We start from the raw sequence: 24996 nt of genomic DNA, 5'->3' as shown, positions 1-24996 counted from the left end.
TTCCGTTCGGTTTCCCCGCAATTAATTCAAGAAGAAACTTCGATTGCCGAGCGCAGCGGTTCGACCGACAATACCATTTCGTCCCGAAGCATCCTCGGAAACAAAGTTATTCGAATGAGAATACTTCTTGAAGAGTGGCACGCGACCTTGGCAAGAAAACCCAGGGAAAGCCCTGTTACACCCTCGGATCCCAGAATAATCGTCTAGAAACCGATCGATCTCTCTCTCTGTCTCTCTCGGTTCCTCGGGAGTTCCTCTCGCAAGGACAAGCGAGAGGATGATCGATCGGATGCGGGTCACGGAGCCAGGATCCCGACCGACAACCTTCGGACCACCTCATTGGTCGAAGAAGAACCTGTCCCCACCCGATTTGCCCCGTTTTCTGTGTTTCTCTCCTGTGAAATGCAACGGTGCGCCGGGAAAGCCTCGGGGAAAATACGGCGCACGTGCTGCACACGTTCGAACCTTAATTCCTCGAGACCCGCGGAAATCGTTCCGAGGGAAAAGAAAGTGCAGAGGTACGCGTGCACCGAGACCAATCTCACTGAACAACGAAATTTTTCCCACAGCTTCGCTAAATCTGTGTTAAAAACCTTTATAGAATACGTTCGCTTTTAGTAAGTGTACCATACTTTTAATAATTTCTTTATGTAACATTTATCAACGTGTTCGTGGTGTTTTTCCGATTAAAACGAGTCCAAACACGACACTGATCGGCGCATATTTGCTCGTTTAATTCACGATTTTGTAAAACCCTAATGATCCACTGATTTCAGTTCGCATAATCGAGGTTACACTAAATCGTGGATTAAACGAGCACGCTTGCTTCGAACTGTGTCGTGTTTGGGCTCGTTTTAATCAGAAAATTGCCGCGGATATGTTGGTAAGAGTTTCATAGAAAAATTATTAGGAAGAATTACTATTTTTAACTTCCCGATTTTATAGGGAAGTTATTGTAATGACCCCGAAAATCGAAAATCGATTTTTTAGCAGATCTTCACGTTTCATGGTCATTGCAGTCATTCTAGACTATTTTAAGCAAAATGTTCGTATGTGTGTGTGTGTGTGTGTGTGTGTGTGCGTATGTCTGTTTCTATGGTATCAAATTTTTCGTTAACGTTTTCTGAAAAAGTAACAACGCGATCAGAATGATGAATGATGCAATCGATGTGCCCCGTCGTAACTTAGAGCTGATTAGATTTTGGTCCATATTGGTCAAGTAGTTTTTTAGATTTTTAGTTTTTTTCGAACGGAGTTGATTCTACAATGCAATTTATACGAGAGAATGGAAAGTTTCCACCGAAGAAACAAACGTAATTACACAAAAAAATTTTTTTTTCATTTTTCTTAAATTAAAAAAAATTTTTTTAATTTAAAAAAAAATTTTTTTTTTGTACCTTACGCTAATGTTTCCGCTTACAATAATCGAAAATTATCCCAATGCAAGAGTGAGTTAATCATCTCTACTCCCGAGAATACATTTTCAAAGAATATCGATGAAAGTACAAAAAAAATTTATATTACAATCTTTAAAAAAACAATCAGTTCAAAACGAATTATTAACTGAGATTAAATTGAAAATTAATATAAACAATATGATAATTATTAATAACATTAATGTTGAAAACGGATTGGTTAATGGAGCACACATGCGGAATATTAAAATTTATTACTTTTCAAGAAAATACTAAAATTCCGTCTATATTGTGGTTAGATTTTCAATTGGCCAGAGTAGGAGTGAAAGTAAGAACTCGTTATCGTGATTATATGAAAAATGCAAATATTCATCAAAATTTGCCACCAATAATAAAAATATCGAATCAAGTAAATATGTCGAGTGAGGAAAAATATCAAATCACACGTAGTCAATTTCCAGTGGTTCCTGCTGAAGCGATTACGATTCATAAAAGTCAGGGACAAACATACGAGAAAAGTATGTTTGAATTTTAAAACATCAGAAAAACGAACTTTACACATGTTGTATGTAGCACTGAGCAGAGTTTCAAAATTGAGCGGTTTATATATTTTGGGACAATTTAAATTAACAGTATCGAAGAAAACCAAGGTCAATACTGCTAACCCGGATAATGAGGAGTCGTATCGTTTGCGAAAAACTATAATAATTAAGACAATTTATTTTGCAACATCAGTACGCTATAACAAGGAACCAAGCGAGCAACGAGTCTACGATGTTCGTTTAAGGCGACGCCATATAGCAAACATCTTGATAAGTAGAAAACTATTGAATTTCCCTGAAAACGTATAATCTTCTTAAAACGTACTAAAAATAATGATAATAATATACTGCAACTAACGAATCGGGAAGTTCTTTGTGTGGCTCGTGGAGAGTCACACACCAAATCAAAAAAACATTAATAGCTATAGGTACTACTAGCCATGCGTACCACTAACCCTTTCGCAAGAGCAGTCCTATCCGCGAGCTCGCGAAGCGAGCGAGCAAAAACAACCCTACTCGCGAGCGAGCGAAGCGAGCGAGCAACAATAACCCTCTAGTTATCGAATTAATGGTTGTGTTAATTGTTTGCTAGCTACTTTGCCGACATTTCAGCGATATTTTACGAAGGAGTACCGTCTATATCGACTGTGAAAATCAACAGAGTGAATGGTAAGATATTCGAAGATGAACTCGAACGGTTCAGAAGAATGGGGATAGGTAAAACGGATCGACGAGAGACAAAGGCTCCGTTTAATCGTCCAAGAGGCTGCACTTCGGCTCGTCCCGGGCTTTATACGGTTAAAAATAGGAGTTCCAGTTCGCCAGTTCCAGATACGGGATACCAGATGCGTCTTATGGTCCTTTGAGAACTATTTTACGGTCCTGGTGTTTTCGGTGGGGATCTGATGGGAAGTTCTGCGGGTTTCGATGCGGCCAGATGACTCTTATCTCTAATTAAGAACGGTAGAGTCGTGCGCTATCGTGGGAAACCTTGCGAGACTACTACGGTCCGTTAAGACCATAACGCCGATCTCACACTGGTCCGTAGAATGTATTAGTTCGCTGCATACGAAATGTCCGATTTCTAGCAGTGACATTACACAAACGCAAATTTGTAAAAATAAGATATTATGGTCATCCACGTGTTTCATTTACAAAATTCTAATCTTGATTTTCTAGTTGTTTGTAGTCCCATAAAAAAATAATGAAAAATAAAGAAGTTTTTATACATTCGATTAGTAGTATTAGTAGAGGTTCACACCGATATGCTTCGGACACGCGATACTTACTTCATGCTGCCCTTCTCTACGTTCGGTTTTCTTTTGAACTCTCGGCGCGGTAGACGCAGTCATAAAAAAATAATGTCGGTATGCGATCACTCTCCGTGCAGAACACGGCTGTTGGACAGTAAACGCGACTTTACTGTAGTACTAAATTGTACCAAATGCTGTCGAATTTTATGTTCCACCTTTTTTTGGAAATTTTTAAAAGCCATAAAATGTATCAAATCCGCTGTCCAGTGATGACACAACAAATGTTCTTGATGCACTGTAAATGGTAATAAGTAGACTGCGAATCTCATGCAAAATAAAAAATGTATGCATTGATTGCAAGGCACAGGAGCCAAATAGAAATTTCTTTCTTCTTTTAAATTGCCTTATTAAGCTGAAACGAGTACACTGATGTTCTTAAATCTTCGTAATTCGTCCGCTCCTTTAAATTGTACGTGCCGATTTTTGTCACAAATGCATAAAAGCATCCTACTGGTGACATAAAACCCCCCTAATTTCGCATGCACAACCCCACGGCACGCTCCAAACGACGTGAAGCTCGTCGATATCACGAGAACCGAGCTTTTTAAAATTCGCGTCCTTGGTACGCAGCTTCCGCGAAGTATCGACGTTTTGATCGTTCTCGCGTGGGCTGGGGACCTTCGAAAAACTGGAGCGAGGGTTGAGGGTGCAGGGGCGAAGGGGTGGGTTGTTCTGCAGGAAGGACGAGTGTCTCTCGTTGCTCGCTATAATTACCGAGAGTTAGGAACGGAGTGAGAAAGAGCCTAAGCGCGCCGCGGAGTGCAACGCGTCGGCGGTGACGACGGGGGAATTAGTTTCGTTTCGAGGGCGAGCTTTGTGGCCCCGCCGCGTCCCTCGGATTCTTTCGAGAGAATGGATCGTCTGTTCAAATGTTCCCCTGCACCCCTGCCCACCCCTTGGCGACCCACATTTTAGCGATGCACGCTTTTATGGAGACGCACTCGCGATCCCGGTCGACAAGGTCGCGAACGAAAGCCCTGCGTTTAATGGAGAAATTCTCGGGAACTGCCTCTTATCTGGATTACGAGCGACTCTCTTTCTATCTCCTTCTCTTGAATTCTAACAGTCTGATGCTTCTTCACTCCCCTAACCTTGCTAGATAGCCTCCAAGATAATCCGCATCTCGCAATCTACTTGACGGTCGGCGATCGGGGTTTACGAGCGCCTTGACGCGGACTTTACTTCAGACACAATCGAGATCCTGAAGATCGCTGTCCATCCTGCCGCTCGTGCTCTGTTGGGTTTATTGTGCTCTACGATGGGCGAGGTCTGTGGCCCGAATATTTTAACGCGCTCCGTGCCACGTGTACCACGTGGTACATACACGTTAAACTATACATTCAACTGCTGGTACACGTTGACATATTCATCTTTTTTTTTATTTCAGGTATTTTGCAATATAAGACGACGAGAAGAGGATCGTGCGACACGGATACAATTATTTACTATACAAATCGACAACATTGAACAACGTTGAAGCGTTGTTAATGCACAATAAAAAATATATTGAACATGGTAGTTTGTTTATTAAATCCTACTACGTTTTAAGTTTGTTAGTTTTAATTTTAAGCATGTCTTCTTCATTTTTAATGTATTGTACTTATAGAAGTATGCAATAAACTTTTGTACAACCACTATTTTGGAGTAGCAAAGTTATTTTCCTTTACACACCCTTATTACCCTTACCTTGAACACTTTTGTTCCAGTCACTTTTGACTGATTTTCGACAATTTTCGACTGTCTGACTTGTCGTTGAGTTGAACTACTGAAATTCGAATACCTCCTTCGACATCATGTTGTCCTAATACTTTCTCGAATTTCGAGATTTTCAAAAATTTTCACCAGTTTTCGACCGTCTGACTTGTCGTTGAGTTATACTACTGAATTTCCGAAAATTTTCCAGCGTCTGACTTATCGTTGACTTGTTCTACTGTCTCAATTTTCGACATTCTCGACAATTTTTGACCGTCTGACTTGTCGTTGAGTTGTACTACTGAATTTCCGAAAATTTTCCAGCGTCCGACTTATCGTTGACTTGTTCTACTGTCTCAATTTTCGACATTCTCGACAATTTTTGACCGTCTGACTTGTCGTTGAGTTATACTACTGAATTTCCGAAAATTTTCCAGCGTCCGACTTATCGTTGACTTGTTCTACTGTCTCAATTTTCGACATTCTCGACAATTTTTGACCGTCTGACTTGTCGTTGAGTTGTACTACTGAATTTTTTAAAATTTTCGACCGTCCGACTTGTCGTTGAGTTATACTACTGAATTTCCGAAAATTTTCCAGCGTCCGACTTATCGTTGACTTGTTCTACTGTCTCAATTTTCGACATTCTCGACAATTTTTGACCGTCTGACTTGTCGTTGAGTTGTACTACTGAATTTTTTAAAATTTTCGTCCGTCCGACTTGTCGTTGAGTTATACTACTGAATTTCCGAAAATTTTCCAGCGTCTGACTTATCGTTGACTTGTTCTACTGTCTCAATTTTCGACTTTTTTGACCATTTTCGAGCGTCTGACTTGTCGTTGAATTGTACTACTGAATTTTCGAAAATTTTCGACCGTCTGACTTGTCGTTGAGTTATACTACTGAATTTTCGAAAAATTTTCGACCGTCTGACTTGTCGTTGAGTTATACTACTGAATTTTCGAAAAATTTTCGCCCGTCTGACTAGTCGTTGAGTTATACTACTGAATCTTCGAAAATTCAGTAGTACAACTCAACGACAAGTCAGACGGCCGAAAATTGGCGAAAGTTTTCGAAAATTGAGAAAGTAGTACAAGTCAACGATAAGTCAGACGCACGAAAAATTTTCGAAATTCAGTAGTACAACTCAACGACAAGTCAGACGGCCGAAAATTGGCGAAAGTTTTCGAAAATTGAGAAAGTAGTACAAGTCAACGATAAGTCAGACGCACGAAAAATTTTCGAAAATTCAGTAGTACAACTCAACGACAAGTCAGACGGCCGAAAATTTTTAAAAATCTCGAAATTTGACTTTTGTATTAGGAGAACACAATATCGAAGGAGGTGTTTTCAGAATTTTCACTATTTTCATTTCTGAAATTTCGCCAACTTAATAGTAGGGTAGGGGTTGAAATAAATAGTCCATGGTGTTGGTATATAGATAGATATTTATTCTATATTAAAAGTGTACAAAAAAGCTCTCTTACATAATAAATCGCAGTAAAGAATTGTTAGTTACACACTGTTCGACAGAGTTTGCGTTAATGAATTAGTTAGGGATGATTTTTTAAACTGTTGTTCATTTCTTGATCTTCGTGCAAATGATTCTTGCCGTAAATGCCATAAGGCTTAAGAGCTCTTCAAATCCTTAAATGTCTGCAGGTCCTTAAAGGTCCATTTCGCTTTACAATTTGTTGTTACAATACCACAAAAAAGAAGAAAGAGCAACCTTTTTACAAGTGGAGCCTTATAATATAATACAATATAAATAACACAATATTATGATACAATATTTAATATAATACAATATAATAAATACATTATAGGTTGCGCGATAAATATGTCCACTCTTAGGGGTAGTTGGTAGCCCTTCGTACATGGAGATTTCCCGAGTTTGTGCCTCTGTCCGGACACATTTATTTAATGCGCGAAACACATATTTCAGAACATATTCAACACTGTAGAATATATTTACTCCAAAAGGATGAGTCATTATAAAAAATGCAATACAGAACAAAGCATACAAGTTGTGTTTAATTTTCCAGCAAAAACTACTCGCCACGGAACGTGTTGAATACCATTTTAATCAAGGAACCATTTTAATCGTAGATGTTGCACTCAGAAACGGGACAGTTAGAGAATAGGTGTTGTTAATTTTGTAAAAGCGACTCGATATTGCAACGTTCGAATAACAAACACTTCGCCATAGCCTGAACAGAAGGCTTAACAGCAGAAGCAGGTGGAGAAGTATTCCGCCGATTGAGAGATAAACGGGGAAACGCGGTGAAACTCGGAAAATCCTGAATCTCCCTTGGCCCAGCAAAGAAGGGAAGGAGGAGTAGGGGAAAATGGGAAAAAAAGGAACAGGCCAACCAATCACAGCGTCCGATCTGGCCAGGTAATTACCGGGAGCTTCCGGGACGGAAGGATGATTTTCTGCAGAAAACTTTCCCCGAGTTTCGATAAGCACGGTTTAATTAAAGAACCGGGGAAAGTTCGCCCCAAGGCGGCCAGCAGTTTTTTTTCACGGGACACGATCAACGCCAGCCGCGTCGAAATTCCTCGTTTTTTCCCACCGAGGTACAATTTTCCGGCAACGCGACACGCTGTCCCTCCAAAAAAAAAAAAGAAAAAAATAAACATCGAACGCGAGCGATATTTTTCGTACGACCCCAAACAAATTTTTGGGGCAGACTGATTCGAGCTCGGAGCTCGTTAGCGACCCCCTATTGCGAATAACGTTTTCAAAATTCGTTTACCTCTGCGCTGGGTAGACTGGACACAGTGTTTTAGTATGAAACAGTTTTTATACCGTCGATTCGAGCCTGTCCGCGGCGATATATCGCGACTAACGATTTCAATTTGTTTATCTTGATACCCGTTGAAGTCGCGCGTTTATATTCCGATATTCCACTCAAGAAGAAACAACAGATTGTAGGTTATTGAAATTATCGTCTTGATACAATAGTAGGAAACAATAGATTTTGTCAGAATTTTTTTCCATTTCAAAAAAGAACAGCAGCGAACTTGAAAAGTCAAAAATACGCGTCCGTCGCAAAAAATAATCCATAAAGTGAACCACGGTGCTTCAATGCACGAATTTTTCTGTTTTCTCTTGTGCGGCGCAATGCTTGTAACACAACCGAACATTGGGAAATTCTACGCGAAAAGCTGAACCGAAAATGTGGAATAACATTTTTTCATACGACGCTTGGTTTTCGAAAAAACAAGCCTGAAAATTTGGAACACACACGAGCGCGTTTTTATCTGTCGCGCGGAACAATAAAGCGATTGTAAACTGTTCATAATGCTTTCATTGCTACGTGCAAGATATGTTGGGCAGAGTTGGGCATCAATCGATTAAAATTTTAATCAAGATTGATTGATTAATGTGTACGTTTGAAAAAATCATTGAAAAATCGGCGATTGAATCATAACACTAATGTCATGATTTTATTTAAATTTATATTAAATTTTTCTATCTATTCCGACACTAAGTTTATCAGCGAAGAAATTTTGAACTAATTGCTTAAAATTTTGGGGAAAAATATTATTGATCATTTAACTAGATTCGGTATTTTATGGAGAACCAGCAAAAAGATTATTTTCTCCTTTTTAGTGCATTTTAAAATAAGCGTGGTTTCTAAAAAGTATTTTTTTGTACATTTTATTTAGTATTCATACAGTTTTGATTCCGTATTTCATTCCGAAGTTTCAGCAGTTAATCATTAATCAATTATCCGATTGACGATTACAATTGAAAAGAATGTAATCGTTGATCGCAATTAACGACTAAAGTAGAAATTTAACCGTTATTCCCAATTAACGATTAATAAGTATTTAATCGTTAACCGCAATTTTTTGACGATTTATAAGAATTTAATCGGTAACCGCAATTAACGATTTACAAGAATTTAATCGTTAACCGCAATTAACGATTTACAAGAATTTAATCGTTAACCGCAATTAACGATTTACAAGAATTTAATCGTTAACCGCAATTAACGATTTACAAGAATTCAATCGTTATCCGCAATTAAAAACTAAACTAGGAGATTAATTGTTAATTGCGATTAACGATTGAAGTAGAAATTTATTCGTCAATCGTTAATTAAATTTCTGCCCAACTCTGATATCGGGTTGGCAAGAAAGTAATTTCGGTATTTTAAGGTGAAATAGGGCCCAATTTTTTTTATCCAAGCAAAGAACTTTAATGAATAAGATATTTTCTTATATTTGTATAAGATAAATAAGAAAATATTTCATTGATTAAAGTTCATCGTGTGAATAAAGAAATTCGGTTTTGTTTCAGCTTAGAATACCGAAATTACTTTTCTTGCCAACCGAATAGAAATGAACTCGTGCTTTCGTAATATTCAAATTCGATTTTGTGCCTCGTATGAAAAATGTCGTTCTCTATTTTTTGTTCAGTTTTACACGCAGAAACAGCTAGTTATTGTTGGCAATGTAAATACCGAGTGGTTGTAGGTCTAGTGGAGGTTTAATCTATCGGTCGCCGAGTGGATGATTTCACTTTCGCGCGTCTCCAGCGGCGTTCCATTAACGCCGACCTACAACTTCCGTTCCACGTGGGACGTTAATGACGCGATCGATCGCGTCATTCTGTCCCGGTATTATTAACATTGCGAGAGATCGACGCTGCCCTCGACACAAACTCAGTCGTCCCTTCAACTGAGAAAACTGGTTTATTAATAATTCCGAAGCGATTCGTAAAGCGAGACAGTTTCAGTCGCGTTCCGTGTGTCTCTCGGTCTTAATTAACAACCCACGCCCACGCGAAACAAGAATGCTGAATGAAAGCTCTTTACGCTCTCGACATTGAGAATATACTTGGCGGAATCGAACCAGAAATAATTCAACGCTCGATTTCCACGAGTTTCAGCTCCCTCTATTGATTCCTCCACTTCTAAACTACTTGTTGGCTGAGTGAATGATCTTTTAGCCGTCTGCTCTTTCAAGTTTCGCTTATAATTTGATGGATTTTCATAATAAACCTATTTATTAAGTTGTGTTGTTCCATTGCGTTGGGATATACGATAACTTTTTAAATATTGGACTGTACGATTAGAACTTTTTTGGGAAGCTACAGCAATTATTCAGCTCCCTATTGATTCCGTCACTTCTAAACTACTTGGTGGCTGAGTGGATGATCTTTTAGCCGTCTGCTCTTTCGAGTTTCGCTTATAATTTGATGGATTTTCATAATGAACATGTCATTAACAATTAGTTGTGTTGTGTCATTGCATTGGGACATACAGGGACTCCCATTAATATTGGACAATACGATTTGAACTTTTTTGGGGAAACTATAGCAATTAGTTTACTACAGGATTACTAAGTATCCTTAGATTTATTGCAGTTAGATTTACCGCAATTTTGACCATCTTTAAACGTTTGTAGCTCATTGCAACGTCGACCGATTTTGATGAAGTTTTCAGAATATGTTTAATTAACACAGATCCACAAATCGTATTTCTTAAATTTTCCATATAAGTCCATATAAAAAAATTGGAAAATACAACTTTCAGTATTTTCTCTGCAATCCCGACAACTTGAAATTTTTCTCAAAAATTTTTTTCACATTGTGTAGCACGAACCAATTGTTCTAACATCTTAAACAGATTCAAATCGTATGGTCCAATATTAAGAAAGTTATCGCTTTTTTAAGAGTGTCCGATTATTAGCGGGATAAAAATATTTGATACTCAAGAAAATAGAAATTGAAACTGAATTGAATGTTATTTCTTCCTGTAATGATTTCAATAAAGGAGAAATCATATATGGACAACTTGAAGTTTAAAAATTTTCCAACAATTTTGAATTTCATTTTCTCAATTTTCCTGTAAATGCATAAAGATTCAATAATTGCTATTCAAGAAAATAGAAATAGAAAATGGAATTGAATATTATTTCTTCCTCTAATGATTTCAATAGAGGAGGAATCATATAGTGACATCTTGAATTTTTTTAATTTTCCAGCAATTTTGAATTTCATTTTCTCAATCTTCCTGTAAATGCGTAAAGATCCAATAATTGATATTCAAGAAAATGGAAATAGAAACTGAATTGAAAGTTATTTCTTCCTTCAATAATTTCAATAAAGGAGAAATCATATATTGACATCTTGAATTTTAAAAATTTTCCAACAATTTTGAATTTCATTTTCTCAATTTTCCTGTAAGTGCATAAAGATTCAATAATTGCTATTCAAGAAAATAGAAATAGAAAATGGAATTGAATATTATTTCTTCCTCTAATGATTTCAATAGAGGAGGAATCATATAATGACATCTTGAATTTTTTAAATTTTCCAGCAATTTTGAATTTCATTTTCTCAATTTTCCTGTAAATGCATAAAGATCCAATAATTGATATTCAAGAAAATGGAAATAGAAACTGAATTGAAAGTTATTTCTTCCTGTAATGATTTCAATAAAGGAGAAATCATATATTGACATCTTGAATTTTTTAATTTTTCCAACAATTTTGAATTTCATCTACTCAATTTTCCTATAAATGCATAACGGTCCGCAGTCTATTCATCATTCTTCAATAATATACATATTTATCAGTCCAATAAGTATCGGTCTAAAAAAGAGAAGACCTGTGTATCTAGAATCTATTATTTTGATCAGCAGCACGAGTTCCGGCGAAAATGAAAACCCTCGCTCTCCAGATAAGCTCGAACCACAGCATCCGCAGGCTATTAATCATTATTTACAAAACACTCCGTTATCGATCATCCGCCTGCTGCAATTTCGGCGAGATAAACTCATTCACAAGCTCAGCAAACTCGACTGAAAAATCCGTCGGATAAATCAGCTTCCGCTTGCAACTTTATCACAGTGGAATGTGCACGTTATCGGTCAGACGTCTCGTTCATTGATTCCAGTTGCTCTCGTCGGAGTCATCACACTCGAGATAAAGAGGAAAAATAATGGAAGTACGGTCGCGTGTCTGGCACGCGCGTTCGCCCACGATTATTATATTTACAAGCTGTTTACAAGATAACGATAGCGCCGCTTGTTCAAGCTCTCCAGAGATAAGTAGAAATCGAAGAAGCGCCGTTAATTACGCTGCTTATCGGAGGCGATTAATTATCGAGATCGACCCTCAATTAAACCGGGGCAGGAGATATCGCCGGGAACTTATTTCCGGAGTTCGATGGCACTGCCAATGCCACGAGATTATCTACGGGTTCTTGATCTCTGATAGCATTATCTTTCACGATTTTATACGCTCACAGAGTGCGCTACCGTTCCGAATAAACTAACGGAATGAGGAAAGAAACCAGCATAGTCTACCAACATATTTAATTTAATTAACAAACTGCATATTTTGTGAATTTTCACAAAAATGCATAGATGCAGACTCAAGAACACTGTTACATTATTTTCGATATCTCTCATAATTCATTCAGAAACTAAAACAGAAAGAAAATAAAATTTTCATACATCAATTGCAATTTATAAAAGTTAACTAAACATTTACTTTGAACCTTAACAATTTTGATATGGTGAAAATATTAGGTTGGCAACTAAGTTCGCGACCTCCAGATTTTCTCAAACTAAGTAATTTGTATATATTTTTTAAGCACGAGTATTTTATGCCAAATTAATCGAAAAGTCGAAGAAAAATCGAAGAGCTTTCCATTGATATACAGTTCGAAAGGAATGGTCACTGAATGAGGTTATAATGGTACAATAAAAAAATTATATACAAAAAAAATGATAGTACATATATCGACACTGTTCAACTCTTTTAATCTTCTTATTGTTTAGAATTGCACCTACTCGTTTTTGTCAACTAGACAACGGATGATTATGCAAAATCAAAATTTTGTAGCTGAATGTAAACGAATGGCAGTGACCTAAAAATTTATTTTCTCTCTTAATATGTTCAACAGGTTGACAATAATATAAAAGCATTTTTAAATTCGTTTAATATCTCGAATGTTATAAATAGACAGCGGATCTTTATGCAAAATAAAATTTGTCTACCTAATTTACAACAAACCGGAGTCAAATAGAAATTTATTCTCTTTCGTAATATGTTTAACAGATTGAAAATAATATAACAGTATTTTAAAAAATTCTTCTAATATTTTTACTATTTAAAAATTACACCTACTCATTGTCATAATTTTGACAGATCCGCTGTCTAGTTATAAATTACACCCACTCGTTTTTGTCATAAATGCATAAAATCCGCAGTCTGTAATGTAAACAAATTGGAGTGGCGTAAAAATTTATTTTCTCTCTTAATATGTTCAACAGGTTGACAATAATATAAAAGCATTTTTAAACTCGTTTTGCATGTTATAAATAGACAGCGGATCTTTATGCGAAATAAAAATTTTCTACCTGATTTGCAACAAACTGGAGTGAAATAGAAATTAATTTCCTTCTTAATACGTTTAACAGATTGAAAATAATATATAACACAGTATATTTTAAAATTCTTCGAATACTTTTACTGTTTTAAATTACACCTACTCATTCTTGTCATAAATGCATCAAATCCGCTGTCTAGTTATAACTTACACCTACTCGTTTTTTCATAAATGCATAAAATCTGCTGTCTACTTATAACCAAACCAGTACAACCAAAAATTCGACTATCGATTTCCTGCTGGACCACAGACCTAACACAACCATGTCCAACATGAACCGGACTTATGGGCTCAGTATAGCACGGTCCAGTCCTAGGACAGGTTCTTAGAGGATCCAGGGACTGAACGTGACTGTATAGAACCCGTCGCGATCCGAATCATTGAACATTGATCCCTCGGAGATCAGGCAGGTCCTTAAGACTAGCTCTTAAGCTCGCTACTAAATTCCTCCCTTTTTGCTACCTCTTCTTCAGAACCCAGGATCTCTCTCTCTCACACACACCCTCCTCTCACTCTCCTTTGTCTGTTTAATCCCTCGATCCACTATACAGGGGTCTAAGCCTCGCGAGGGGAGAGCGTTTTTACGAGCCTTTGACAGATTGCGCCGCTTGACAAATTGATTGCCCACTATCTGAAAGCTGATGGCTAATTGCCAACCAGATAACAGTGCGCGGCAATGTTGCACTCTGTTTGTTGCTGTGAGTAAACGCTACCGGTAGGTCTTTCCGATGATTCAGTCGTTTGTAAAAACATGGCGCATACGTGTCCAGAGAAATTGAACAATCCGTAAATTGAAGAATTCGGAATCAGTAATTTTGACACGGTTCCAATGCTGATGACTTCGATGTTTTTGAGTCTCTTTGTTGCAAATTCTTTTGTATTCGTACATCTTGGTTGCAGCGTGACACGCAATTACTGCAGAAATTTGTCTTTATCAGAGAAAGTAGAACAGGAACAGCTAGTGTGTTGTTCAATCTTTCCTAGACATTCAATAACAGGGTAAACGCTACCGGTAGATCTTGTCCGATGATTCAGTCGTTTGTAAAAACATGGCGCATCCATCTCCAGAGAAATGTTATTGAACAATCCGTAAATTGAAGAATTCGGAATCAGTAATTTTGACGCGGTTCCAATGCTGATGACTTCGATGTTTTTGGGTCTCTGTGTTGCAAATTCTTTTGTATTCTTACATCTTGGTTGCAGCGTGACACGCAATTACTGCAGAAATTTGTCTTTATCAGAGAAAGTAGAACAGGAACAGCTAGTGTGTTGTTCAATCTTTCCTAGACATTCAATAACAGGGTAAACGCTACCGGTAGATCTTGTCCGATGATTCAGTCGTTTGTAAAAACATGGCGCATCCATCTCCAGAGAAATGTTATTGAACAATCCGTAAATTGAAGAATTCGGAATCAGTAATTTTGACGCAGTTCCAATGCTGATGACTTCGATGTTTTTGGGTCTCTGTGTCCTGTGTTGCAAATTCTTTTGTATTCTTACATCTTGGTTGCAGCGTGACACGCAATTTCTGCAAAAATTTGTCTTTATCAGAGAAAGTAGAACAGGAACAGCTAGTGTGTTGTTCAATCTTTCCTGGTCTTTCAATAACAGGGTAAACGCTACCGGTAGATCTTGTCAGACGATTCAGTCGTTTGTAAAAACATGGCGCATACGTGTCTAGAGAAATTTTATTGAACAATCCGTAAATTGAAGAATTCGGAATCAGTAATTTTGACGCGGTTCCAATGCTGATGACTTCGATGTTTTTGGGTCTCTTTGTTGCAAATTCTTTTGTATTCTTACATCTTGGTTGCAGCGTGACACGCAATTTCTGCAAAAATTTATCTTTATCAGAGAAAGTAGAACAGGAACAGCTACTTTTGGCACGCTTCAGCCTCGCTACTATGCTGTTCAATTTTTCCTAAAGTCTTTCTATAACAGCTACTTGCATTTTTGTTTCAAATCAGCGTCACGAATTCGATGAAGTTTCAGGGAGAAATCATTTTCATTCAATTTCTGTTTCTTTGTAGGTCTGATACTCTTATTTCTGTGGTTGTCAGGAAGAACGCCGATGTCTCGTACTTTCACTTTCGCGATATTGCCGTTTAAAGTTTTGATCACTAATGCTTTTTTGAGCCTTTCGAATTTACTTTCATGACTCTTCTTCTGGTTGTTAGAGTTTAGTGATTTCTATATTAAGAGGCGTTCAATATACAGAATGAGTCGCGAGGAGCGGACCAAACTCCAGGAGTGTTCTTATCCGATTTCCATTTGTTTTCAGTTTATAGCGTGATCACTAGACTGCGGATCTGTATGCATTTATAGCAGAATTGAGTAGATGAAATTGAAAGTTGTAGGAAAATTTTAAAAATTCAAGATGTCAATATATGATTTCTCATCTATTAAAATTATTGAGAGAAGAAATAACATTCGGTGTGGTTTCTATTCCCTGCAATCGATACAGACAATTTTTATTTTGCATAAAGATCCGCAGTCTAGTGATTACAATTAAACAAAATCTCATACATTCAACATTTCGGTTATCATAGTCTTATTTTAATAAATGTTCGAAAATACCGCCATTGGCCTCTAAACATTTTCGGCTTCGTCTACGAACGGCGGCCGAAATGTTAATGTATGAAATTTTGTTTAATTATAATCACGCTATAAAATGAAAACAAATGAAAATCAGATAAGAACGTATGAGTTTTTTTGTATTATTTTCGAGTGTACAATCCACTCGTGGAGTTTGGTCCGTTCCTCCCGACTATACATATAAGCAGAAGTGCGCCTTTACTAGTATTAGAATTAGACTTTAGATTTTTTTACTGAAATACGTCTTGACTACACGAGGTTCACAAAGAGAAGAACGAAGCCACGCACAGCGGCGACACGCGCACCTCGGTAAGGCACGCACACATATAAAGTCGAGCGCCATCGTACTGGGGACGCACGGTACAAACAACTTATACAATTGAATACAGAGATGTCGCGATTAGTACAACGTGGTTACTCGTGTTCCAGCACTGATAAATACGTAAATCCTATACTTCTCTCTCTTACTTGGTTTTCTTCCATAACGAGCGATTCCGCATTGACGCGTGACGGCGTAAATCCTATACTATAAAGTTCAATCAATGCATGAACTCGAATTTTTTGAGGTTGTGACATGCGGCGTTTGGTCTGACAACCACAGATTTGTAGTCTAACGATCGTATTTGCGGTAGTAATTGGCGAGTTTGTCGCCTGAGGCTGGTTTCCATGTACGATCGGCTGGTTTGCGACCTTTCCCTCGCGAAGTCCCTGGAAAACTTGGACGCTGCGTCAGGCTTCCAGCGCGACGCGTGATCCGCGAAACTCGATTTGTTTTCACTGGCGTGGGCGGTGGTTCTTCCGTCGTGGTAATCGCGTTTACCAATGGCCGTTCAGTCGCTGCCATCCATCGTCTAGCAACCCGTGCTTTTGCGAACTTTCGGACACTGTCGTGCCCGCGGTTACTGAACTCTGCATTCTTCCCACGAGCTTCTTTATACTGGGTGCCCCGCAACGTCATCTCATTTATAATCCTAATCAAATCTATTGGATTGGCAAGAAAGTAATTTCGGTATTTTAACTTTAATCAATAAAATATTTTCTTATTTATTCTTTTTGGCAGAAGATCATCAGAAGGGAAATATCTTATTCATTAAAGTTCATTGGTTGAATAAAAAAATTGGGCTCTCTATTTCACCTTAAAATACAAGAAAATGCTTTCTTGCCAACCCAATACATTCTAAACATTTTTTTAATGAATCAACTTCTACCGATATATTCCTCGCGATGTTCTAATTAAGATGAGTCCAAACACGACGCAATTACGATCACATTTACTTCTTTAATCCACGACGAAAGTAGAACCTCGGTTAACCGAACTTATCAGTGGCCATTGTCCACATCGAAAATATACCTCGAAAAATTTAGCATAAAATAGAATACTAGTTTCTGACGACACACCCGGTATACATAGTTCCCGAGCATTGCGGTCGAACTGGAAACTTCAACCGGTTACCAACACATAGAACGCCCGCGTTCTCGCAACTTTGACAAGATGCATCTCTTTCCTCGTTGCCATAAGAAGCGACCAACTTCGGCGAAAATTTCGGTTGCTTCGGGGAAACTTTATTCGCGCCGTTGCACGTGCGCATCGTGCAACTGTAGACGATTTTTTAATGCTTGTGCACCGCTAGAGTTTGTTCCTATCGAAAAGAAATCATGGTCTTTAGATTGCCAAAATTTATGCAGTGTACAAAAATCTTTTGTACAAAATGAACATATGACTAAAGGAAAAATTGTAAAAACGTGCAAAATCAAGTGACAATAAAATTAATTAACAAATTGACAATCACTAGACTGTGGATCTTTATGCAAAATAAAAATATTCTGCATTTATTGTGGAAGGCAGGAATAAAATACAAATTGACTTCATCCCTTAATGACTTTGTTTCGTTAAAAACAACAATATTCATATCATTCATTCATTTATCAAAAGCAATATTTCACAATAATCTTGGATTTTTCTAATCTGTTACTGTTTTATAATTCACCCAAATAATTTCTTCAGAAATGCATAAGGATCCTCAAGTGACAAAATGATTAACAAATTGTCAATCGCTAGACTGGGGATCTTTATGCAAAATAAAAATATTCTGCATTGATTGTGGAAAGCAGGAATAAATTAAAAATTGACTTCATGCCTTAACGACTTTGTTACGTTAAAAACAACAATATTCATATCATTCATTCATTTATCAAAAGCAATATTTCACAATAATCGTGAATTTTTCTAATCTATTACTGTTTTATATTTCAACCAACTAATTTCACCATAAATGCGTAAAGATCCGCTTTCTATTAATCACTTTCAGTTTCTTCGAATTCTTCCACAGAAACATAAATTCATTCAAACAGATTCACAGACATCCACAGACGCTATTGATCGATCGAACGAATCGAGCATAATAAAACGACGTCGTAATCAGTGCATCGATAAAAGATACTCGATATAATTGCATAATCCGTATTTCGCGCACAAGTTTGTTTACTGTAGATATAATAATTCGCAGCAGAAGATTCGTCTGTCACCGTGGATTCCATCGTGACGATTGAATCAGCATGATCCGATGGATCACAGCAGTTGGAGCAGTCGGGGTCGCGTGGGAAGATAAGAGGCAGTGCGAAGTTCTCGCGTTACGGGGAACGATAAAGCGAGTTCCGCGCGGCGGGAATCGGCAATCGCGATGATAACAGCGCCGGTAATTGACCGCCTCTGGCTACGACGGCTACGGTTAATTAACCATCGCGTGGGGCGAGCGTCGCGACCTCTGAACGCGCGCTTTCCGATAAACGCTTTCGATGCGGAGCGACTGCATCGAACGGTATTGCGCTTTTTCTCGCCGGTGCATCGCTATGTCGAGGTTTCCGCTCAAACTTAATTATACCAGGGCTTAATGTATGCGAAATTATGGGGGGTTTATGTCATCGCTTCGACGCTTTTTCAGTTGTTTGAAAGATACAAGCCTTTGAATTCTTTTCACTTTTGTTTCACTATTTAACCCTTGTCGTATCTTTTTAGATGAAATAAAATTTGATTCGTTTGTAATCAATGTTTAAGCAATAAAATAAATGTAGCCATAAAAAAATATTTTTCTTTTCTCTGCAGTGCTTCAGAATTTTTATCTCGGCAACCATTTGTCTCATCGACTTGAACATTGTTTCATTTTGTTGAGAAAGGTTCAATCTACTATAGCGAATTTTTTCCATTCGCTAACTGGTCCAACAATATTGAAGATTTTCAAAATTCCTCCCCATTCTCTGAAAAACTGACAATCAGTCAGTTTTGCGTGTTAGTTGTGCTCCTAAATTTTTATCTCGGCAACCATTTGTCTCATCGACTTGAACATTGTTTCATTTTGTTGAGAAAGGTTCAATCTACTATAGCGAATTTTTTCCATTCGCTAACTGGTCCAACAATATTGAAGATTTTCAAAATTCCTCCCCATTCTCTGAAAGACTGACAATCAGTCAGTTTTGCGTGTTAGTTGTGCTCCTGAATTTTTATCTCGGCAACCATTTGTCTCATCGACTTGAACATTGTTTCATTTTGTTCAGAAAGGTTCAATCTACTATAGCGAATTTTTTCCATTCGCTAACTGGTCCAACAATATTGAAGATTTTCAAAATTCCTCCCCATTCTCTGAAAGACTGACAATCAGTCAGTTTTGCGTGTTAGTTGTGCTCCTGAATTTTTATCTCGGCAACCATTTGTCTCATCGACTTGAACATTGTTTCATTTTGTTCAGAAAGGTTCAATCTACTATAGCGAATTTTTTCCATTCGCTAACTGGTCCAACAATATTGAAGATTTTCAAAATTCCTCCCCATTCTCTGAAAGACTGACAATCAGTCAGTTTTGCGTGTTAGTTGTGCTCCTGAATTTTTATCTCGGCAACCATTTGTCTCATCGACTTGAACATTGTTTCATTTTGTTCAGAAAGGTTCAATCTACTATAGCGAATTTTTTCCATTCGCTAACTAGTCCAACAATATTGAAGATTTTCAAAATTCCTCCCCATTCTCTAAACAACTGACTGATTCCTCGAATGATTCATCTGGAGTTGCCCTAATCACAAAGGTCGCCGAGCCGCATCCGCATTCCAGCGGCAAATGATCAGCAGCGTCAGACAGGAATACATTACATGACGATATCGAGTCTCTGAACTCTTCTCGGAACGTAAACGACCGCAAGATGAAAAAGAATCGCGGATAACGCGGGCACAGCCTCCGCGCCGCGATAAAAGATAACAGAGCACAAGGTCAGCTAGAAGAAACCGCTCTTCTCGTTCACGAACAGCCGAGTGAACGATGAGTTCACTTGCCGAGGCTGCGAGTTTCACGAGGAGAGTTTCCGAGCCGAGTTTCACTATTTAATGAGCCCTCGCGTAGGTTGTGTGCCACTTCTCGAGCACGCGAGTACCTCCTCCGCTGCCTAATGCTACGATCATTGTCAGTGTTGCCGTGTTTCCCTGTCTAAGACAATTCCGGATCACGTGGCTGCGATTATGTTTGCGATAGTTCGGGCAGATCGCTCCGGGAATTCCCAGTAATTCGGTTTATTTGCGAAATCAGCTCTTCTCCCCTCTGAAAATCTTTTCCTTTCAGTCCCTGTTTGTAGGATCTACAGTGAGAGTAAAAAGTATTCGTACGCCCTTTAAAATAGAATAACTTTCTTATAATTGTACCAAACGACCTGATTTTTTATAATACAACAATACAACCATAAAAAAGTTATTCTGTTTTAAAGGGCGTTCGAATACTTTTTACACTCACTGTATATTCTCGTTTATTGTACTGTATTATTTACGAAATTCCTTTTTTGAATATTTTTGGATTTTCTTGGAATATCACATACCCTATGAAAAAACATAATCTTCTCTCGCTTAAACCGTTCGCTAAAAAGCAGATTTTATTCGCAGCTGACAAAACCGCAGAATTTCCAATAAAAATGTAAATCGATTTAAAAATAATTCTCGTGAAATTTCAGGAGACAATTATATCCACGAAAATAAAAATTCGTGTAAATATTCGCGGTGTCTCTGTCTGAAAGATATTTAAACTGGTCCCGAAGAACAATTGATTTTTAAGGAAAACTATATATACATACATCAAATATATTATTATATATACAAATGTACAGCATACTACGATACGGATTTGACAAATAAGTGTACACTGGCAAGCAGCTTACTCGCTGTAATCGATCAATCGAAATTGAGACTTACGTCCAGCCGCATCGGGTCCGGTTGCGCGAAGTCGCATGAAGCAGTTGCGTAAATAAAATCAGTCGTCGCAACAGTGATGAAACAGCACGCATAAAGATAAAGAAGCCAAAACTTAATGTTCGTGTTATTAGTATAAAAATGTAAATACAATTAAAGTGGATATGAAAAAATTGTTTTAAAGCATCCTTGGCCCGGTTGCTCGGCAAAAACAATTTGCCGAGTGCTTTTGTCGCAGCCAGGGAATTATCCTGGACGATTGGCCTAATTTCCCGACGATCTTTCCTGCATAAACGAGCCGGTAAACGATTCGTCCATGTCGCATCGTCGATCGCCATTCATCCATCGGATCGTCGCGCTCATTAAGCTGGGGATTCCGCGCAATTAGGCAACGCGAGAGAGGCTCGCCGACGATCGCTAATTTCTGGATCGATCGGCGAGCGATTTATGCGAGAGCGCGATGCGTCGAGAGGTCGTCGAGGATAGAATTTTCTGGAGTGCTAGTCGCATTCTGTTCGCGAGAGGACGAGAAACGATTGAACATTATTCGAAAGAGAGCCAATGGAACGTGGACTTTACGCAAAATCAAAATTTTCTACCTAAATTCCAACAAACTCGAGTGAAATAGAAATTAATTTTTTCTCTTAATACGTTTAATAAGTTGAACATAATATAACAATATTCTCTTAAGTTCTTCGAGTATATTTTCAACGTTTTAAAAATTACATCTACTCATTTTCTGTACTAATAAAACATTTATCGATGTAATTTAAAATTTTCCCTGAATTTTAAATCTAAAATTAATTTTAATATTATTCCCCTCGGTGATATTTTTATATAAAATTATTTTTTATAATTGCCTTCAAGAAAGCTTCCTCATTTTTTCATTATTTAAATTTATTATCAAATTTTTAATTTTAAAGAATACAACATTACAGTCACCATTCTTTTCTAATTGTAGAAAATTTAACCATTTTCTAATTTTAATTTAACCAATCTTTAAAATTTAACCATTGAATAAGACCGTTTGTGGTCAGAGGCGTTGCTCGCCGGACAAGTCTCAATTTATGGAATCAAAAAACAAAATTAATTGGATATTATTAAATGCATCTTTCTAACGTGGTCTAATCTGAACAAGTGGAAAAGACCGTTTGTGGTCAGACACGTTGTTCTCCGTACAAGTCTCAATTTATGGAATCCAAATTAGTTGAACATTATTATTAAATGCATCTTTCTCTAACGTGAACTGATGAGAGCAAGTCGAAAAGACCTTTCGTGGTCAGAAACCGTTTGTGGCTCTCCAGACAAGTCTCAATTTATGGAATCAAAAAACAAAATTAATTGGATATTATTAAATGCATCTTTCTAACGTGGACTGATCAGAGCAAGTGGAAAAGACCGTTTGTGGTCAGACACGTTGTTCTCCGGACAACTCAATTTTTTTATGGAATCAAAAAAAAAAATTAGTTTGACATTATTATTAAATGTATCTTTCTCTAACGTGAACTGATGAGAGCAAGTCGAAAAGACCTTTCGTGGTCAGAAACCGTTTGTGGCTCTCCAGACAAGTCTCAATTTATGCAATCAAATTAATTGGACATTATTATATTTTGCAGCTTACGATTTTTCACAATTTTTCTAGAGTTTTGAATACTACAAATTACAAATTGTTCGATTGTAGTTTATACCACCGGCAGCAGAAGATAATTTACCAGCAATCAAACTTGATCAGAGCTAATGAAAATTGAGTAGTTTCGCTAAGGGCACAAGAATTGGCCAAATTGCAGATCTTCGAAATTGCCAGCTGCTTTCCGGTCCCGTTTGAACGCGAAATCGGCTGCAGGCAACCGACGTTTGTTCCACTCAAACGGCTGCAAAGGTCCGCGAGCTTTCGTATTTTTCTTTTTTCACATTTTTCTCCCTTTTTCGTATCGGCGATGGCCGAGCACTGACGCTTAATATTCACCGTTTCAAACGGCCAAAACGATTAATACTCCATCATCCAGCAATTCCGGTGATCAAAGGAGGCAAGCCCATTTCGAGAAGCAACGCGTTTTAGCTCTGTGTCTCTCTCTGTCTCTCTTGGTTCCTCTTGTCAACTAGTTTATTATCTCGTCTTCGGTGGCTTGCCATTGTTCCTACGCAACGGCAAAGCTTCGCGAATATTAGCTTTTTCAAGGCACCGAGAACGATACAATATTCATCTTCACTTTCAGTTAATCTCGCGATAAACGGACATGCATTATCCAATGTGCTTTTTACCTGACTGCATTATTTCGAATATTTTTGATACTGCGAAAAATATGTGTGTTAATGCTGCTAACATATTCATTCTAATTCGAGGCCCTTAGTTTTCTATTAAAATTTAGATGTTTTAGAATAAGTCGTAGATTTCTTGTTTCGAGATATTTAAAGAAAAAGGATATTAACCAGGGACCATAACTGTTATAACCAAAAAGAAAGAAAGTCATAGAATAACAAGTATTTCATCGACTAAAATCGTATTGGTTACAAATAAGGATTATAAGTAACCGACAATATTTTCTCTTGTTGGTAAATGTTGAGAGAAATTCATTTCGATCACTTATAACAGTTATCAATGAAAGAAATTCATTTCGATCGCTCATAACAGTTATTGACGAAAGAAATTTGTAACAGTTATTATTAAATAGTACAACTTTCAATGGTAGACAATCAATTATTTCATAAATTTTTTATTTGTAAAATTAATTGCTAATATCAAAATTTAATGTGACAAACAAACAGATTTTGTGTTGTTCTTATGGTCTGTTGATTCGTCTTGTTGTACGAAACCTTCTCAATGAATTTCACAGGCTTGCTCCATCAGAAAAAAAGAGTAGACAACCAATAATTATTATTTCTCACCAATCATTATTATGAACACGTGAAAAGAAATTTCTCTCACTGATAACTGTTATGAGCGATCGAAATCAACTTCTCTCATCGATAACTGCTTTGAGTATTCAAAATAGTTTTTCTTCATCGATAACAGTTATCGAGGAGGATCCAATTTTTCGGACACTAATAACTGTTATTTGCAACCAAAAAGTACAAAAATCGATATTTTTTAATCATTTTGTTCTTCGAATTTTTTTCGTTATATTATCTTAAATTTCAATAATAAACAACCTTTTATTAATGATTTTTATCGTAGAAGATTTTATAATAACTGTTGTTTTTGGTCCCTGATATTAACACTAAATGAGTGCCATATAATGTTGAAACAAGAAGCACTATCTAACGGTTCATTTTTCACAATATCGTAAAATTACATTGAATTGATTTAGTTTAAAATGATGTGAAGTGAAATATGTAATTGATAAACACATTTTTTTTTTATTTGCACTCAGACCACTTTCATAATTATGAGCACATGTGTAAAATATTTAATTTGAAAAATTCAATTGGATCGGAATTTGGAAACTCGATAATGAAATGTTTCATTCAGAAGGCTGAAAGAATCAAAAATGGTGGTTTTACTATTCATTATTATTTTTGAGGTAGAAAATAATTATGTTTGATTGTTTCAGATCGTAGTGATCGAAGGATTACCTCCAGAAAAGTGAAAATCATCGTAAGCTAGAAAATTCTATCCCCTCTCTCTTCTTTCCACGACCATTTTTAGAGTGTTACCATCGGATTTCCATAACCATACTTTGCTTTGGCTTCTTCACCCTTAGCACGGAGAGACTGTAACCACCAGGAAGATCTGCCTAAAGATTCTGCACATCCTCCTCTGTATTTACAGCTTGCAATTTACCCTAATTTTCTCTCTCCGTGCTAGG

General features: G+C 37.3%; 1 protein-coding gene across 4 annotated transcripts in view; it reads right to left on the bottom strand.

Annotated features, from left to right (window-relative positions):
* The window catches only part of Calx (sodium/calcium exchanger 3), a 225698-nt gene that overhangs the window by 145415 nt on the left and 55287 nt on the right, over positions 1 to 24996 (bottom strand). The window lies entirely within an intron of this gene.

The sequence above is a fragment of the Lasioglossum baleicum genome, chromosome 7, assembly GCF_051020765.1.
Source record: "Lasioglossum baleicum chromosome 7, iyLasBale1, whole genome shotgun sequence".
NCBI classification, from domain to species: Eukaryota; Metazoa; Arthropoda; class Insecta; order Hymenoptera; family Halictidae; genus Lasioglossum; species Lasioglossum baleicum.
This window is presented reverse-complemented; position numbering and strand designations above follow the sequence as displayed.